Below are 20,251 nucleotides of genomic sequence, written 5' to 3'. Positions count from 1 at the left end.
CGCTGCCACCGCACACACCTATGCAATCCAGGACTTTGTGCACGTTAAGCCCTCCAGACCTAACGATATCTGGCCACAATGATTTAAATATGTAATTTCTCAAAGGATCCTTGAACTGAGACAATATAAGGCAGATACAATTATTAGCATTGCAATATCTTCTAAAGATATCACCATTTAAGGGCGAGAGGACCAGAAGCCAGGTCTCTTGGAAACCACAAAGGAAACGCAGGAAGACAGAAGCGTTGGAACTGGGGCCGGGCTGGGTTGAACGGCGGATGGAAGGGACCAGACCAAACAAAAATAGAAGGTAGGGCTTGTCCAACCTATTCAACACAGCTAATCCCTGCAGCCAAAGAACAGAACCGGCCAGTCAACCTCAGGTTCAGGTGAAGAACACCTCCACAAACGCAACCAGCTATCATTGCACTTCAACCACATGCACAATCAACTTGCCCAACACATAGGAAAAGGCACACCACCACATCATGCAGCAAGAAGTTCAGCTAGATTAATAGACCACTCCTCCATAGCCAAGATTGGTTAGGTAGAGGGTCAGGAGACACGTTCCATACCTTGATGCGCCCTGGAGAGACGTGACAATCATGCTAACGCCAAGTTGAAATACTCAAACCTCTACGGAACTCCAATCCAGAGAAACCCCCCTCCAACCACTAGAGATGTGCTCCGTTATCTACAATAGGGCTCATTTCTGGCACATGCAAAGAACACAACCCAGTGGGCAAACACTCAGCTCTTTTTGGTGCATATCTAGTCTGAGATTAAGAGGCAAGTAATTAGCAAAACAAATGTAGATCTATCAGGAAGCCACCCCACAGAAACTGCTTTTAAGCGCCCCTTAATTGCTATCACCTACTGCACTTTTAGCAGGGTTAGCTTCCATAACTAAATAAAAATATGAGCACTACATGGACTGCATCACCCCCAGAATGGAGACACTTTCATTGGGTGCCACAGTTGAATCGAAGGGTTTAAACATGGACCAGGTACAGCCTGGTTCCAAGCGTCAAATCATCATGGTTTTGAAAGCAAACGGCTACTTTAATATGCCGGACTACTTGGGCTGGTGGCCCAATGCATCTGTGGCCTAAACATGTTTAGCTTACTTGGGCCGATGGTCCTCTCTGACCATGGTTCGTAACTATGGTTGGGTGGAGTTCTGCTACACAGAACTACACAAAGTGCTGACAAAACTCCGCTGCGCTACGCAGAGTTCTGTGAACGGTGGAGTTTAGGTAAGTCGTGCTGTTCGCACTGATTTTCAGTGCCAGGAGATTCTCCTGTGCTGTAAAACCAGCGCGAATGGCATCACGTGCAGAGCCAGAGGGCGCTAACTTCTTTCTGCTGCTCGAGTAGATTTTCTACTCGAGCTGCAGCTTCCTCAACGCGAGTGGCAGTTCTCTCAGCATGGGGGGTCACTACCTGCTGCGACCGCCTCGTTCAAAAATCTCACTCGCTGACAGTGATTTCTCGCACTCGCCACCTTAACGTTGGCAAGCCACATGAGAAAAAAACTCTGCTCTGCATCACTTTGCAGAGTGTTTTGGAACTCCAGGTGGAGCACAGAGTAGGCAAAACTCCGCAGGTGGAGTGGAATTCTTCTCCCCCACTCTTCGTAACATCTTTAGCCTACCTGGGCTGGTAGTCTATAGCACCTACAGTTTTTGGCTCCATCAGTCTACTTGGGCAGGTGACCACCTTCAACCTCTGGCCGTAACATCCTCAGCCTACTAAGACTGGAGGCTTCTTCTGGCAAATTGGCCTCAACATCCTTAACCTACTTTGGCTGGTGGCCCACAATGCCAGGTGTTTATGGAAAAGCAGCCTCCACACACCGCCACTCGGTCTATACCCAGGTAATACTCGAGGTGACCCTACCCACTGTCCAAAAACTGTACCAGCACCACAAGAGACCGCATTACACAAGGTTTCGCCTGGTCTTTAGCAGAGGTGCGAACTTCAGATTGTGCGTTACAATATTTTTAGAGTTCTACGTTAATCTTGTATTTAGAAGACGGCTCTTTTTATGGATAGCATAGATTTTTCATGGATTTAGGATTTGTGAGGTTACAGTAGAGCAATTCATAATTATTTATAAGTCACTGCCTTTCTGGCTCAGTTCCTTAAAATTAATACTTTTACTTGCATTCAATTTTTTACATTTTATGAGTGGATACTAAGAATTCTGCATTTTGACATAAAAAATAAAAAAATCAGTGCGTAAATGTGTTATCGCCTACGTGAATCACGCAGAGTACAGCTCAAGGAAGTAACCTAGTAAAGTTAATTGTCAGCACACAAAAGTTCAACATTGTCAACTATCTCAATTGCTACACATACTTGGAGAAGAAACTATTAGTGAGTAATTCATTACACTTCCATCGTAATATTAAAACATCCTTCATGGTACAAAGGTGTTTTTTTTCCCATGCGTAAGATCGATGCCACACCCTGGTCAGGACGACTGGCTGAAAGTAGCCCGAAAGCTATCTTAGCTCCAGCCCTATGTCTTTTTGTGAGCACAGTATGAGGTCGATTAACAAAAGCATTTGTAAGTACGGGAAGTAATACTACAGGAGGACTCTTTTACATACTCTTACATGTCTTTGTGACTCAACCCTGAAAAATCCCAACTCCTTAGCAGGAACAGTGCAAAGAGGGCACAGTACTTTCTTTTTGTATTAATTGCATATGAATAGTCCCTGAATATTCCCTTTGTGGGTGTGTTGGGCCAAGCTACAAAGGCATGTAAGAGTGAATATGCCCCTTAGAGTGCCAGGTTCCCACCAGAAGGTTGGGTAGTGATGGCCCCACCCATCTCACCACACATAATTTAGTTTAAAAAAAAAAAACTAACAATGGGCTGAAAAATTCATTCAACAGAGTAAATTATTGCCCCACCAGCCTCACAATGAGGCACGCTTCCTTTTAGGCGGATGTGCACATATGACCAGAACAAATGCAGTCACGCAAAGCGCATGAGCGCAGTCGGCTGATGTGGGTGGAGCACCTGCCCCCATGTTGAATGCCACATTGAGCGGGAACAAAGTGAAAATAACAGTAGAACAGACCAATGGATGAAGACAGCTGATCCCAAACCATCTAGTTTTTTTTTTTGTTTGTATGATTTCTTAAAACGGTCTCCTTGCCAGACTTGGTCTCTGGTATTATCAGTCAGCTCCATAAAATTAAATACAAGATTGATGCTTGGTCCGGCTAGTTTTCCCTCAGGTGACTTCCGTGTATGAATCAGAGTTTTTATAGGTTGCTAATTGTCATTTTATGGCTCTCTCAGTGAAGTAAGTTTTTTCAGGTGTGTACATCCTGGTTGGGGTATTCGGAGCCAGCCTTTGGCTACTGTCGGAAAGGTTAAGTACGTTCATCTGAGAATTGTCAGTGGTTTGCTCCTTCCTCCTTCTCCAGTCTAAAGTAAGAGGAAACATTGGACCTAGTTTTGGTACTATCTGTGATTTGTTAGACAAGAAGGGTAGGTATGTCTCACAGGTTGGTCATGAAAGCAGTTTGAGGCTGGTGCAGTTTAGTTCCAAGATCTACCTTACTTTTCCCTTGTTTACGAGTTATGGTGGTCCGGATCTTTTAACACCACCAACCCGCTTCAGACCTTTCAGCTTCTTGGGGATGGCTCCATTCCTCAACCAACAGCGGCGTTGTACCTTCAATGGACACCTACCTAGATTGAACCTGCTTGTAGTACCACAAGCACAGGCACATTCTTTGCTCCACTCTAGCAACCATTGTGTGGGCTGTATCAGGTAAGTGATGGGTAACAGGAGATTCCTCGTGGAGGGGTTAGCGTTGAGCCCAACACCCATCAACATACTATGTTCAAGAGCCCTTTATGTCAGTTATGGGGGGACAACATGGGAAAACAACCCATCCTCTCCTAGTCTGTCATGGGGACCTATACACATCATTGTTTTGAAGAGAGGCTAAAATGTAATATAAACTCCTGCACCGTAGCCTGCTGAGAAGAAAAGCCAAGGGGAGAGCATTTTTAGGGCTGAGCGCAAATCGCTCCGTCCCCTGCTGTAATCTCTTTGGGCTTCTAACCACGCCCATGTCACGTCAGTCACTTTTATTGGTTTGTGGGCTTGCCTTTTAAAATCCGATTGCTTTCATTTGTGAAAGGCATGCATGCAAAAGGCATGACGCCTTTTCCGGTGTTTAGCCCTCCTCGAGCGCACCGACCAACTACTGAAAACATACAAGGCTCAATGCTTTCAGCGTGGTTTCCGGACTACTTTAGCTTTTTCATTGTCCATGCAGCACAATCGCACTGGGGCTTACATAGCACGATTGTGCTCGGATTTTCCGTTTTCATTTTCAGCGCAATCACGCTGTGTTTTTTTTCTTTTAATGTGTGTGGCAAGAAAAGTTCTGTTAGGAGTTTACAACGCTAATAGCTCTAACTTGAGCAAATGCAAGACCTGTTGCATTGCAAATGCTTGTTTAATTTGTGTTAGCATTTAGTTAGTTAGTTTTATAAAATGCTATTGTTCTGTAAGTTTGGATCAATGACATTACAACTGAAGAAAAAAACATTTAAATACCCACACTGTACATTAGTGACAAGAATCTGTTCTAGTCGGGTGTGATAGGTAGCATAATGAACATTCTTCGATCACAGACTCTGATGTTGGCTTAATCAAAAGCTTTCTTAAAGAGCTACATTTTGAGGAATTTTCTTAATGGTTAGGTTTGGCTTTGGAGTCCAGGGCCTTTCAAAGTTTGACGCATCACACCTAAAAAAACTGACTTGATGTTTCGGTCAATTGAATGGCTGGCAAAGAATCAAATGTTCACTGCCAATGACCGAAGGTTCCTTGTGGGGACGGAATTATGGGCTACATTCGCAAAAAGGAAGAATGTTTGCCTCGTCCTTGGGACCTTATGGAACAAAGTGGCTTAAATCTAACCCTTGCACCCACTGGTAGCCAGAGAGGTGCTTCCAAAGCCAGCACTGCATGGTCAAATTTACTGGAGCGTGAGTACATCTTGGCAGCTTGATTTTATACACTCTGGTGCCTGTAGGTTAATATCTTTGGCAAGCTAACGTAGATCACATTGCTATTGTCAATTCATCCCAGAATGAGGCCTATTGTCAATTTAATTTTGTGAAGGATTTAGGAAGGGCAGTTGCGAATTTACCCCTTTGAGGACAACATTGATCAGGGGAGGTGGGAGGGCGGGGGGCAAAATGGAAGAAAGAGTTAAAGAAGATCCCCCAATATGTTTTTTTTTGTTGCTTTGGTGGTGGGTGGAGGGGCAGTGCTAAACTTGAAGGCCGTCAGCATGATGGAGAGGTGGTATTCAGTGGGTGAGGAATTCCATGTTGGCACTGTTTCAGGAAAGGAAAGCAAGCCTTCGCTCATCCGGTGTTGTATGCAGACATGGTGGTCCTTGGTTGTGTTCACAGGTGGATATCCAGGTAGAGTGGCATGTCATCAATGTGTATCTGGAAACTGATACGTAGAAGTGACAAGGTGTTAAACAAGAGGCGAAGGCAGAGCCCTGAGGAACACCACTGAAGAGCAGAAACACTCCTCAGAACCCATTCAACAAAGTCCAAGTACAAACAAATTAACATATTTAATATATTTTTTTTAAGTGCCAGATATCCCAAACCCCTTATTGACCCTCAGCAGAAGCATATCATGATGGACGGTGTTGTTTGCTGCAGAAAGTTCAAAGAATCATGGCTGATTGCTTGCCTTCATCCTGTGACGCGTACGACACTAGTCTAATATCGACCAGGGCTGTCCATTCTCTCTAGATTCAAACCCTGATTGAGGGTCACTTTACCCTGGTTCTGTGCTGAATACTCATGCAATTAAGTCAATCAATTGTTTGCTTTAGTTCAAACCAACAATAAAACATATGAAAATTCACAATACATAAAATGTGACAACTTCATTACTACAGATAAATAGATCCTACAAATATAAACAGATGTTCATGAGTAGGAAAATCCAAATACAGCAAAATGAAGTACTAAGAACACTATATACATCTACATATTCATAGGTAGGGTACCTTGCAATTGCTTATTTCTACTCCTTCAAGGATTTTTCCAGGGATATCTTAAGTTTGATATTGAATTAAACATCTGCAGTGTTATTTTTTTAAGAAGCCTAAACCTTTTGCATGCTTCAATTAGCACAGAGCAGAGCCTGCAGCAAGTGAACAGTTAATCAGGGTTTTAGTGTCAAAGACCACAAGCGTAGGGCTTGTTTCATTCAATATGTTGGACAAGGACCCCTAGAAGTGTTAGACACTTGGATCTTGGAGGCTAGTTTGGGGATGCTCTCAAAATCCACCCAGAGGCAGGAAAGTGTCAAATTTGTTAAGACAAGGTAGATCGTTTTGGACGGTGAAACTAAGCACTGTTTGGGATGAGACCCAGATCTTTGCAATTACCTATTCAAAAAGTTGTAGCAGGTTCTCACAGTTGTGGTGCTGGACACAGAGTGTTTTTAGGGCTTCTTAGTAAATCATTTCATGACAAATGGTTGGAAGTCTTGACGAGGCTTCATTGTCTCTCCAAATTTCTTATATGTATTGTCTTCTAAATATCTTGTATGAGAATTTACACTTGGATTCATGACACTGACATTCGGAGATGCAGCATTATCCGTTTGACTGGCAGCATCACTGACCATTTATTTAATTGTTTATTTCCTTGTTTCATACTTTTAGGTGCTAACTTGTTCTGGGTGGAGGTGCCCTAAAGGTGTACACAGCTTCTGATTTTCAGTTCCGAGTTGTTCCTGTATGTTGGTATGGATTGAATCTGCTACTTTGTGTTTCATTCAATTTAGCTTTGTGGAGATCTAGGAGTTTCAGGCAGATTGGTTTGAGTTTCTCTGCGCTAAACTTGTGAGTAAGGGTTAAATCACGCGTGTGCCCTGCTGTCATTGGAAGACCATAGGTGGCTCATGTGAAGGCCTGTGTGCACCTATTTTTAATTAGATCCAGCTTATTGTCCCTTCTTGAGGCAGGTTTGACGCTGCTCAACTTCTCCTACATCCACGAAACGTATCCAACTTCATACCAGAGTTAAATGTGGGTGAAATATGGCAAAAGTAGGTTTCTGCTGGAAATAAAACCCATGCAAATCATAAATTTAGTATAAGAAATCTGTATGTTTTTTTATGTGTTAAGTTTACATGAAGTACACAAATATTGCAAGTCTTTGTTACGACTCTGTCGTCCCATTTCTAGGGGGCGCTGTAAGGGGACTGTCGGAAGCCTGGGAATCACCTTGAACACATATCTAGAGTCCCTTGCTGACTCCAGTTTGTTTCTCTTTTTGCCATGTTATGCTTTTGTGGTATTACATTTGCTTCCTGGGACTGCAAATCCCATAATGCACAGCCTGGTAGTCAGGAAAGCCTGGATTCTGTTTCCCATTGTTTTCTATGGGAGAAGTCCAGTTGCTCCTTTTCACCAGATCCTCTCCTCCAGGACTTGCGAGTGTCTGAAACTACACACACCTGAGACCTCTCCTGTGCAGCCCAGTCATGTGATTCCACCTGGGTTTTTTTGCAGCTTGGAACTACTTATAAGCAGCCATTTCCTCAAGATCCCTCGTCGTGCATTGGAGTTCGATTCCTTTGTGTTACAGCCCCTTTATTGGATGGTGTTCCAGTCTTGTTCCTGTGCTGTTCCAGCTTGAACCAGTTCCCTGTTTCTCTGCCCTGCTCCTGATTGTTCCAGCCAGAGTCTTCTTCCTAGCTCTTAGCCTTGTACCCGTTTGTTTCTTCCAGAGCCTGCTCCCTGTTTCCCAGTCCTGCTCCTGCCTGGTTTCAGCCTGAACCTGATCTGTTTCCCAGTCCTGTTTACTGCTTATTCCTTCTCCCTGTATTCCAGCCCTGTCCTTGCTTGTTCCAGCCAGAGCCTGCTCTGTTTCCCAGTCCTGTCTGTTTGTTCCAGACAGATGTTTGCACCCTGTTTTCAAGTCCTAGTCCTGCCTTTGCTACAGCCTGAACCTGTTCCCAGTTCCTGCCTCTGCCTTAGTTTGTTCCTTCGGTTTCCGTTTCCTCTCGGTATTTGTGTCTGGTCAGTGTTCTATCTGTCTTCACCAGTGTATAAGTGTCCTCCTTTGTACTGGGGTTGGCTCCTGGTTTCCAGGAGGCAATTCCAGCCCCGATCCTTGTCCAGTGTTATACGTTGTCTTTCGTGCCTAACAGTGACAGTGTGCTATTGCTGTTTTCTCAGGAATCGCCACTGTGTTTCCAGCTGGACCCACAAGAGCGTGTCTTGTGTATGTAAGTACTTTCCTTGTCTGTGCTCTAGGGTCCAGAGACAGAATCACTACTGCTGCCTCCTTTCTAAGGGGCTGGCAAGGTGACTATCTGTAAGAGCAAACTGCACAGAGGCATTGCCATTCCCTGTCACTGTGGGATGTTCTGCGCCTCACTCTGTGTACAACCCCAGCGTGTTTGTCCATTAGTAATCTGTTTCCTGTTTGTTCACACAAGGGTTGCTCTGCTTTTACGTTCCCGTTTCCTCTGCCTGTCTATAGCTGTCCTTTCTGTGTATGCCTTTAGCTGCTCTTCTGCCCCAGTACTCTACCTCTTTGGGATATTCAGTGACCTCAAGGGATGTCCCAACCAGAGTCCTGATCAGACCCGCCCGAAACCGTGACAGTCTTTGCAAAGTTTCAAATCAGAGACTTAACTCTACTACACTGGAGAGGTTTCATTACCACCCTGCTCGGACGGCATCGCAGCCACCTGAAGGAGTTGTCTCGGGTGGCTCCAGAAGTTATGTGCTTTATGAAGCCATGGCAAAATTTAAATTATGCTCTCTTAATGTACGCAATATTGTGATTTTTTTGCATTACAAAATTCCTGAAATTACACCATGTTGCATAATTATGCATTTGTTCGCTGCAGATTAATCGCATGGAAACAGTGCCAACAACTAGAACGCCAGTGGCTGTCCATGGCAATTGTGTTTTTCAAGCCTTTTTTGCGTGAAACATGTCCTTGCTTCAGAAACTGGTGCAAGGATGCATTTCATGCTGAAATATAGCACTAAATGAAGGATTTGCATGTTGCTTAATTTTCCAGAAGTTTCACATAACTACGCAAAAGCGAATTACGCAAGTCTCGCCCGCACCCTCCAGCAGTGTCATTGATGTATGTTATTTGGAGCCGAGAGCTCACCTCCTTTTCAAGTTAAAAAATGCCTGGTTCCTGCCTTTCCTGGAATAGTAGGCCAGCAGTACCTTTAAACTTTCCTGGGTCTCATACCCAGTTTCAGGCCATATTGATGTCTTTAATTTGGATCTTTTCTCTTGCCGTTGGCACCAGTTATTTTTACATGGGCTCCTGAGAAGATTCTGGAGAACATCACTGCACTGTCGTTCATGGTACCATAAAGTGTCATACTCCAGACTAGTCAGTGATAACTATTTTCACTATCACTTCCACAAGCACACTCTCACAGCCCAAGATTGCAAAAAGTGTGGTAAGATGACACAATCTGGTGGGGATTTAAAATTGCAAAAAAAAAAAAAAATAGAAAGGCCCAAAAATATAGTTTTTTTTTTTTTTTTTGTGCCTCGAGTACCGACAGTCATTGTACCATCTCTTTGCACTAGATACTCACCAAAACAGTAGTAGCGAACTCCAGTATAAAATATTGTAATAGCATTTACTCGCCCCGGTCTCTGAATGATTTGCACTATATATAGTGTATACACAACTTGGTAAACAAACGATATCACTAGGCCTCTGGAGAGACGCAGCGTTCAAAAGCCTCAATGCAGAGAAATGAGCCAAGTGGTTATCTGAGATAGTCAATATTCTGCAGTTTGTTAAAGAGCGTTGGCACCATAAAAATATAAGCATATTACCTATAACTTGTAGAGGAGTGCAACGTTTTACGTCTTTGGCACATTTCTAATTTTTGCCTTTTGTAAAGGAAACAACATTCTTCCCTTTAACTTCAATGTGCAATTATACTTTGCCTTAAGTGAGATAATTTTCACCACTTTGTAAGATATTTTTCACTCTAGTCATCCCAAAATCACCTATATATGCAGACGTCTCTAAGTTTGCTTTTGCAACATACATTGACTGGAAATTTAGTTTTTATGCAAATATAACAAAATGTATACAGTCTTAATATTTGGGTAGTTTTACATTTTTCTTCAGGACTTTAAGTTGGGGGCACTTTGGTAGTATTTTGTACAGTGCAGCTCACCCAAGGCATCATTTGGCTCTAACAATAGAAAGAGTATATTTACAGATAGCCCTCTCAATAGTGCCCACTAGCCATACTGGGATTTTAAGATGTGACATTCCCATAGCGAACCGATTAGTCCACCAAAACTAACTTCAAGCCCAAAAAGGCTTCTAGATATGAGGATCAGGCTCTGAAATCATCTCCCTGGAATTTACATTTTCACAAAGGGTAATTTCATAAAGTATTTCAAAGTGACCTTCTGGGAAGGGGCAATCTTGGGAAAAGAGGTGATTGATTTTGGGACACACCAAAACGTTCCGTTGTGCATCTTCATTTGCGTAATCTTTTCATTAGTCAATGGGCTTGTCCGTTGTTACCAATGTGTGACATTGAACATATGTATGTATGAATTTCAATACAATTAAACGAAATTCAAAATAACATGAGAATCAGATCCATAAAAGACCTTTCTCTTGAAATTAGATTGGCATCATCTTTATCCATCTTCAAATACATTCTCTAAGCACATTACTTCCACAAACATCTGTGGATTTTAAGAGAACATTAGGATCTGATCCTGTTACATCCAATGCGAATATGCCCCAGATAACCGATATCATGGCCATTCGCATGACTATATCTTCAATTGATTATAGTTTTATTCTACATGTTTAATAGTGCACTGATGTACTAGATTTTAGGTCTTTCTCTCACAGTTAATCTTTTGTACTCATCGATTTACACGGTCATCTCAAACTCTTATACATAAGCTCCTACGCACACATAGAAGTATGTGTTATTTTCTAGACGCTTTCCTTTTATAAATTGAACTATGTATGTAACTCTGAAATCCCCTAGGACCAAATTCTGCACTACTTGAAAACTGAAAAAAGCTAAGAAAAATAAGACTAGAGATTGCTTAATCCCTCTGTTTCTACTCTTTTGTGCTATTGCACGAATTGTTGAAAGCATGGGAGAAACAAATTGTCCAGATTACCCACTGCCTCTCTGTAGTTAAAAAAGTTGTTGTAGGTTATTAAAAAGGGCTGTTTGATGCGTGTATAATTTAGAGGTAGTAATCATAGTAATTCTTCCTGACGGTGAGACTACTAAAACCAGGTTTTGCAAGTTTTTAATTGAGCTTTAAAAATCCACAAGCAATCCTCATGTGAAACTCGTTTTGTCACACAGAAAAAACGATGCTCGCCTTCGGCTAATGAGTTTTGTCAAGGCGGCGGCTATTTCTCTGGAATCGGATGTTTGAGGCTGAAATGTATAATGCACAGGCTTGTGTGATTACCTGAGGCTGTTGCAGAAGGCCAGAGAGTCTCAGTGGTTATTTACAAAGGCAACTGTCTCTCCTCTTGGGTCTCTGCCTGCAATGTGTGTTTTGTTTATTGGGAGTAATTTCTACTGATAGGTGTGCATGGAGTTCCGAAGGTTTTTTGTTCTCATCTTCCCAAAGTTTTTTTAAAAACTTTTCAATCTGTGTAATTTTTAACAAGCACTAGTAATGCCAACAGATTTGGGTTATGAATAAAAGTGCCTTTTGTGCCACGGACTGGTTTAGGCGTTCAATAAGTCAGACATGCACTCATGCATCGATTCATCAAGCTACTGACTCATTCCTGCATACACCTGTGAGAAACCCGCAATAAAACACACACAAACTCAACAACATATGCAAGTTAAATTAAAAGACGACAAGTAGGGAAAAAAGAAAACATGCTGATATCTAAACATAGCTTGCAATAACAAAACTAACTACAGAAGCGGGTGTTGATCATGCAGCGGTATTGTTAACAGTCCATTGTTGTTTTAAAGTTCCAGCATTGCCACTTCATCTGGAACCAACGTGATGGACAGCTCGAAATGGTCAAACAGTGATACACTATAGACAACAGCATTCCAATTGGTTTGGTGGAAGTAGCCACCTGAGATGCGGTACACTACAAATGAAATGAGAGGCAGACAAGCAACCCATTTACACTGCCAGGAGGGCTGTGGTGTCCTCTCAAAACATTAAACTGAAAGAGAAGAAAGGAAATGAATGACCACTATAAAAGGAGAAAACTGAATTCTAAAGGACTGATCAACAAGCCCCGACACTGCAGTGCACTCCTATTCAGGTGGTTGTGCATATGTGATCAGAAAATGCAATCATTCACAGGGCAAAGGAGCCTATGAGTGATGTGGCCAGAAGTATTACTCCACGAAGTAGCTGTCATGGACGAACGCAGAGAGTAAATGACACTTAGACAGACCAATGGCAGAACAGAGCTGACACAAAGGACATCTATCATTTAATGATTTTATGTGTGTTTTTTACTGTGTTGGCCATAATCCTCCCCACAGGGCAACAGTTCAATATACAATAATAAAAACAACAATATGTACAATATACAGTTGTAAAACCAAGTAAATTCCTTACTAAAAGACACTGAGAAAGATTACCATAGTGCAAGTCCTCTGTCCTAATGCTAACAGGTCTCTCACCAGCACCACACCCTCGCCTACTACAGTAATCTGTGAGATTCTCTGCAACAAAATGCCTACTTACAGGCTTTAGCACAGTGTAACATCAATCCACCCTGAAAATCCTATTGCTTTAACACGTTCTTTTCACTATAAGTAAAAAAAGGTCTACTTGCTTTGTCATAACTTTTCATTATGAACAGATCACACCTATGGATCAGACCAAACTTGTACAAGTGAATCAACAAGGCCCCTATGCTTTACCAACAGCATAACAGTATATACAACACAGGCCTACTGAAGTGCGCATAAACGGACATTACATTTATGCAATTACAAAGATGCACAAAATTACAGTTGACAAAGCAGTACACAACCCCTCGCAACAGGACCCAACAAGAAAAATGATAGTGAAATTCTACTCCTACCATTTGTCAATGTGGGCGACTAACACCAAAGCCCTTACATCCTATGGTAATCTGTGTGACTGCATGTAATCAAACACCTTTCCACTGCCTGTAATATAACGATCCACTGTTAGAGGTCTATTGGCTTTACCACAAGCTTTTCATAAGAAATAAGCCAGGCCTACTGCCTTTGTAATAACTTTCATACTAAACAGAGCAGACCTATAACATTCCATGGCACACCTACCAAGAGTACAGCCTACGTGTCACCATAGCCACCTCACACGTTCTGTACCAAGAACAAGCTTTCCCGGAACACAACCACTAGGCACGCAATTATGAAATTGCCAAAGGATACAAATTACAGTTGGCAAAGCAAAATAATATTGCTCCTAACAGGGCTTAACAAGGATTCTCACAGTGCAAATCTTTTGTGAAGCCACGTAGGCAACACAAAAACCCTTGCTTGCTTCAGTACTCTGTGAGATTTCATTTAAAAAAAAACTATGCTTTTAGAACACTGTAAAAACAATCTATCCTTAAAAGCTCTTTGCATTTAACACTTGAATCTCACAATATGTATGCCAGGCCTACTGGCTTTGTCAAAGCTTTGAAGTAAACAAATCAAACCTATGAAATTTGGCATGACTTTTCCCAATCAGCTACTAGCTAGGGGTTGCTACCAAATTCTGTGGGTGCAGATTTTCTGGGCTAAAACGTCAGCCACATAACTTCACAGAGGCTTTCGTTCAACTCGTTATAGAATCGCATTTTACCTCAAGTTAATTTTGGGCCCCCTAAGCCCTGTAATACTCAATGATAACAAGGCATGTTTCTTGAACAGCTCATGACCTAAGTGAACTTTTTTTATTGTCCTTTTCTGTTTGCTCGGAACGAATTAAGATGCAAGTCTTGCTATCAGGACAGCTCTCATGAAATATCATTGCATGCTAGCTAAGGCAACATGCATGATTAAATGTACTATCCTGTGTGTGTGCTGTCTACGTTACATGGAAGGTTCACCTTGCAATATGAGACACGGAGGCTGTGTTCTGTAATTTCCTTTCTGTATTTTACCTTACTTTATTTGGTGCGCTATAAAGAATTAACGGTAATACTTTCTGCAATGTTCACATGTTAATGTTGAGAATTAATGAGATGCATGAACATGCCTGGTGGTTTGCAGAAATAAAAGATCACGCATGACTTCCTTAATTTGGACTACTTGGATTCTCAAGCCAGTGGTCTCCGTGCACATAAATAAAACATCTTTTCTTATACTCAAAGGGATGGTTGGTCTTTGGCTATTGTTCCTAAATCTAAAAGGCTTCAACATCGTAACCAGGAACAGCTATTGTAATGAATGGCTCTTGGATGCACATCAGTGTTCATTACATTTAGAATCCACTGTGTTCATTTTTCTTATGCAATGGAAACAACTACATTTGAAATGACTTAGGCGAGTTCCATTTTTCAACCTCTAAATTTAGCACCCATCTGTGAGATGGGTTGACTACCCTGTGGACGTCAGACATCTTTCCTTGTATCTCATGGGTCAGTACGCAAGGAGTAACCCTATGATCACATCAGAACTTTGTTACACTTTATCAGCTTTAGAAAATGCACCAACCACAGCTTGTGCACCAATTCCTAATTTCCTAACACCATTTCAGGAACATATCACAAGTTTGAATTGTTTTTTCTACACAGGCTCACTGTTTCTATCTGCATAGCAGAGTTCTGCAGACTGTGGGCCCACCCCCGCTGGGGAAGGGCCTGCGCATGAGGGCGGGGCATGCAATGACAGTGGTAGGCTGAACTGATTAATACTAGTAATACTTACTCTCTGAGGGTTAAGTGTCTCTCAGAGGACAGTGGTGTTTTGGGGTACTCCGAGGGCCGACAGAGGGGGACATATAGTGGCTCCAGGGCGGGTTGAGAGTACCTCTGGAAAGGCGGAGGTCCAGAAGAGGGTCTAAATAACCGAATGTATAGAGAGTGGGTCTGACCATCAGTTCAGGATGTCTGAAAAATCAATGGGGCACCCGAGTACCAGCTGAGGGTTTCTGATGGGCACATGTTGGTTCCTGAAGAGCCAGGCGAGTGTGACTGGCACAGAGCCTCAGAGAGTGACTGCAGACTTATTTTTGGTTGTCTGAGGTATGGCCAGCGCCACTGGAATTATGCGATTGTGCGGCTGCTGCAGTTTGTGCATAATTATAGATATTCCGCATTTGCCACATAATCCATCATCTGGATTTTAAACAACAAAACAAATGTTTCTTGTTCAAAACTTACAAAAAATGCACCAACATGTGTTGCTACGTGGCGGAGAGCCCTTTGCAAAACTGGACTGGTCACCTTTCTATTGCTTATTGCTTTATTTGGGTGTTACCATTGTGATAATAAGGTGCAAACAATGCCTAAGTTTAAAAATGACGAAATAATGGCATACTATTAGAAAATGTGCCTCGTTATGCCACATAAATGTATTTTCTTGCCGCACAATTTACTCAACCCTGCCACATAATTTGGGCCTCTCCTGTCACCTAATTCCAGTGGCCATGGGTATGGCTTAAGATCTCTTGTGAGTTGACTGAGGGTTTGTGATGACCTGAGGATGGCTCAGGCCTCTGAGATGATATGGATGGCCAGGTGAGAACATTCCTAAGAACCAGCCAGCAGGACACTTGCCGCCATCACAGTAGGCCACAAACACAACACCTGTCCTTCGATTGCTCATGTTATACATGTAAGGAAACAGGCTTTTTGCAGTTTTTCTCCCACTTTTTGCCTACATTTGGACTATTTGCTGCACTGAGGACTACTGTCTAGACCTCAGTGAAAGTGTTCAGTCCCTTTACAAAAGGTCTATTGAATTGGGTGGCCCCAGTTGGTAAGTACTGACTCATACGTCAGTAGTATATGGTGCTCAGGGTACCCTGGGTATGCAAGGAACAGTGTCCCCATGGGGTTGCAGCACTGGTTGTGCCACCCTCTGTGGGACAAAGTGAAAACATGGCCTCCAGCTTGCCACTGCAAACTGGGAAGGCAGTGTCACGCTGCCAGTTCGACCTTGCTATTACCACTGACAAAGCCACAATATCCCTTAACAATATATAGGTCTCCCCTAAGGAAGCCTATACAGCCCTATGGCAGGGAGCTGTATTTTGTTAAGTAAGACATGTATTTTTTATATGTTTTAACAGCAACACTTCCAAATTGTTGTTTTGCTGTGGATAATGTTAGGTACCCTGTTCAAGCCAATGGTTCTACTGTCTGGCACCTCAGCCCGGGTAACTCCTGAATGGACTACCTAATTAGGTCATGTAAAGTATCAAATTAATTGTGGCATTAAGTGATGGTCAAGTCGGCATTTGTGTTACTTTTAAAGTTGAGCAACTTTGCGAAAGTTGCCACTCTCTGTCCCAGCTAGTCCAGTGGCCTCACAAAGGTTCTGACCACCAGGGGAAATGTGTGAATGACTCCCAGGCTGAGGAACAAAGGCAGTTGCGACAGAGTGAGGTGAGACCTTCTCCCCCCAGGATGGCCACTCAGGGTGTGAGCCCAAGAGGAGCGCGTCAAAAGGGAAGCTGCCTTTGAAGACCAAATGGTGATATCACTCCCAACCAGGCTGCCTTTTGTTCCTGTAAACTGGGGTAGACAAAGAGAGAACCCCACCTTCAGAACAGGCTTTCTCGTGGCGTTTAGCCCTTGGGTAGCCACACCTCTGAGGTGGGCATCCATGCTTCAGACGCCCAAGGAAGAGTTGTGCCATCTTGGAAGGGGCAAGAATGTTGCACTTTGGAATAGCCAGACGCCACGCCAGACAGGAACTTCATCACCCAAGAGGAGGGACCCACTAGCTAGTCACTGCATTGTCCCCTCTGGGCACTTTCCTGAGATAATAATGGCTCCCTTGGCATCCTAGACTTTAGTACACCATGGATCTGGAGAGAGGGTGAAAGGAATACCATCTTATAGCCATTAGAACTGCAGAAAGAGTGGCTGCAATGTCAGAATAACTACAACTGCTGCACTTTGGGATAGTAGAGTTTGGACCCTGTCTGGAGTATCTGACTTGGGGGATAAGTTAATTCCAGGTCCCAGATCAAAGCAGTGACTCCAAGAGTCAGTTGGCTGGCCCCCGGAACAGCACCAAGAGCATTAGAGCTGGAAGAGCCCAAATCACCAAGTTGGTAGCCAACGCAGAAGTTTTACCACTACCGGACTCCGGGCATTTTAAGGTACTTATCAGAGATAAGCCAAAAGTTGCAACTATGTCTGTTGGATCCATAGGCATTCTCTATGCCCGGATTCATCACAAGCAAGGGGCACTAGCCCCCACTAAAGATTTGCAGCCTGACCTCTGTATTACAAAAGCCAAAGGTTTGCCACAGCAGCCCTTCTACCAGTGGAAAGAGGACTTTGTGGAACCCCAAGATCCATGACAAAAATCCCCTCACTTCACTCTTGGACAGAGGACTCACAAAGAATTGAGCCCCCCATAAATTGCACAGCATCAGGAGCATCCTTGGCCTGCATCCCACAGCATCAGGACCACTCCATTGTTGCCTACGGTAGTTGTCCTGTAAAGGTTGGATTTTGCTTCAAAGGCATTCTGGTGGCTAGGTAACTGTCCAAAGTATGCTTATTGGCCTCCTAGACCTCTGCCCTCTTGGAATTGGTCACTCAACTCGGGTTGGAGTTGCCAGACTAACTGTTTCAAAAGTTTCCAAAGTTTTCTTGACCAATGCTCGTTTGTGGTTGATATTAAAGTTCTTCTATGCGTGTAAGGGAACCGTGCACTGCTGCAATCTCTGCTGCACGTAACACACAAGTGAGGGAAACCTTTCACTTCAGCCACCGTGCTGCACCTCTTCTATGCGTGTAAGGGAAGCGTGCACTGCTGCAATCTCTGCTGCACGTAACACACAAGTGAGGGAAACCTTTCACTTCAGCCACCGTGCTGCACCTCTTCTATGCGTGTAAGGGAAGCGTGCACTGCTGCAATCTCTGCTGCACGTAACACACAAGTGAGGGAAACCTTTCACTTCAGCCACTGTGCTGCACCTCTTCTAAGCGTGTAAGGGAAGCGTGCACTGCTACAATCTCTGCTGCACGTAACACACAAGTGAGGGAAACCTTTCACTTCAGCCACCGTGCTGCACCTCTTCTATGCGTGTAAAGGAAGTCTGACTGCTGCAATCTCTGCTGCACTGAACACGTGAGGGAAACCTTGCACTTCAGCCACTGTGCTGCACCTCTTCTATGCGTGTAAGGGAAGCGTGCACTGCTGCAATCTCTGCTGCACTGAACACGTAAGTGAGGGAAACCTTGCACTTCATCCACTGTGCTGCACCTCTTCTATGCATGTAAGGGAAGCGAGCACTGCTGCAATCTCTGCTGCACATAACCCACAAGTGAGGGAAACCTTGCACTTCAGCCACGGTGCTGCACCTCTTCTATGCGTGTAAGGGAAGCGAGCACTGCTGCAATCTGTGCTGCACTGAACACGTAAGTGAGGGAAACCTTGCACTTCAGCCACCGTGCTGCACCTCTTCTATGCGTGTAAGGGAAGCGTGCACTGCTGCAATCTGTGCTGCACTGAACACGTAAGTGAGGGAAACCTTGCACTTCAGCCACTGTGCTGCACCTCTTCTATGCGTGTAAGGGAAGCGTGCACTGCTGCAATCTGTGCTGCACTGAACACGTAAATGAGGGAAACCTTGCACTTCAGCCACCGTGCTGCACCTCTTCTATGCGTGTAAGGGAAGCGTGCACTGCTGCAATCTCTGCTGCACGTAACACACAAGTGAGGGAAACCTTTCACTTCAGCCACCGTGCTGCACCTCTTCTATGCGTGTAAGGGAAGCGTGCACTGCTGCAATCTCTGCTGCACGTAACACACAAGTGAGGGAAACCTTTCACTTCAGCCACTGTGCTGCACCTCTTCTAAGCGTGTAAGGGAAGCGTGCACTGCTACAATCTCTGCTGCACGTAACACACAAGTGAGGGAAACCTTTCACTTCAGCCACCGTGCTGCACCTCTTCTATGCGTGTAAAGGAAGTCTGACTGCTGCAATCTCTGCTGCACTGAACACGTGAGGGAAACCTTGCACTTCAGCCACTGTGCTGCACCTCTTCTATGCGTGTAAGGGAAGCGTGCACTGCTGCAATCTCTGCTGCACTGAACACGTAAGTGAGGGAAACCTTGCACTTCATCCACTGTGCTGCACCTCTTCTATGCATGTAAGGGAAGCGAGCACTGCTGCAATCTCTGCTGCACATAACCCACAAGTGAGGGAAACCTTGCACTTCAGCCACGGTGCTGCACCTCTTCTATGCGTGTAAGGGAAGCGAGCACTGCTGCAATCTGTGCTGCACTGAACACGTAAGTGAGGGAAACCTTGCACTTCAGCCACCGTGCTGCACCTCTTCTATGCGTGTAAGGGAAGCGTGCACTGCTGCAATCTGTGCTGCACTGAACACGTAAGTGAGGGAAACCTTGCACTTCAGCCACTGTGCTGCACCTCTTCTATGCGTGTAAGGGAAGCGTGCACTGCTGCAATCTGTGCTGCACTGAACACGTAAATGAGGGAAACCTTGCACTTCAGCCACTGTGCTGCACCTCTTCTATGCGTGTAAGGGAAGCGTGCACTGCTGCAATCTGTGCTGCACTGAACACACAAGTGAGGGAAACCTTTCACTTCAGCCACCGTGCTGCACCTCTTCTATGCGTGTAAAGGAAGTCTGACTGCTGCAATCTCTGCTGCACTGAACACGTGAGGGAAACCTTGCACTTCAGCCACTGTGCTGCACCTCTTCTATGCGTGTAAGGGAAGCGTGCACTGCTGCAATCTCTGCTGCACTGAACACGTAAGTGAGGGAAACCTTGCACTTCATCCACTGTGCTGCACCTCTTCTATGCATGTAAGGGAAGCGAGCACTGCTGCAATCTCTGCTGCACATAACCCACAAGTGAGGGAAACCTTGCACTTCAGCCACGGTGCTGCACCTCTTCTATGCGTGTAAGGGAAGCGTGCACTGCTGCAATCTGTGCTGCACTGAACACGTGAGGGAAACCTTGCACTTCAGCCACCGTGCTGCACCTCTTCTATGCGTGTAAGGGA

At 44.2% G+C, this 20,251-nt stretch overlaps 1 protein-coding gene and 1 long non-coding RNA gene across 2 annotated transcripts in view; one reads left to right on the top strand and one right to left on the bottom strand.

Moving 5' to 3' along the window:
* The window catches only part of LOC138267388 (beta-1,4-galactosyltransferase 1-like), a 167,564-nt gene that overhangs the window by 64,394 nt on the left and 82,919 nt on the right, over window positions 1-20,251 (bottom strand). The window lies entirely within an intron of this gene.
* The window catches only part of LOC138267390 (uncharacterized), a 69,578-nt gene continuing 49,504 nt past the window's right edge, over window positions 178-20,251 (top strand). The window contains exon 1 of the long non-coding RNA XR_011199789.1: window positions 178-310. This is a non-coding gene — a long non-coding RNA (uncharacterized lncRNA). The remainder of the gene's footprint in view (window positions 311-20,251) is intronic.

This window comes from Pleurodeles waltl, chromosome 12 (genome assembly GCF_031143425.1).
Source record: "Pleurodeles waltl isolate 20211129_DDA chromosome 12, aPleWal1.hap1.20221129, whole genome shotgun sequence".
NCBI classification, from domain to species: Eukaryota; Metazoa; Chordata; class Amphibia; order Caudata; family Salamandridae; genus Pleurodeles; species Pleurodeles waltl.
Note: the sequence above shows the minus strand (reverse complement) of the source record. Positions and strands in the feature narration are given on the sequence as shown.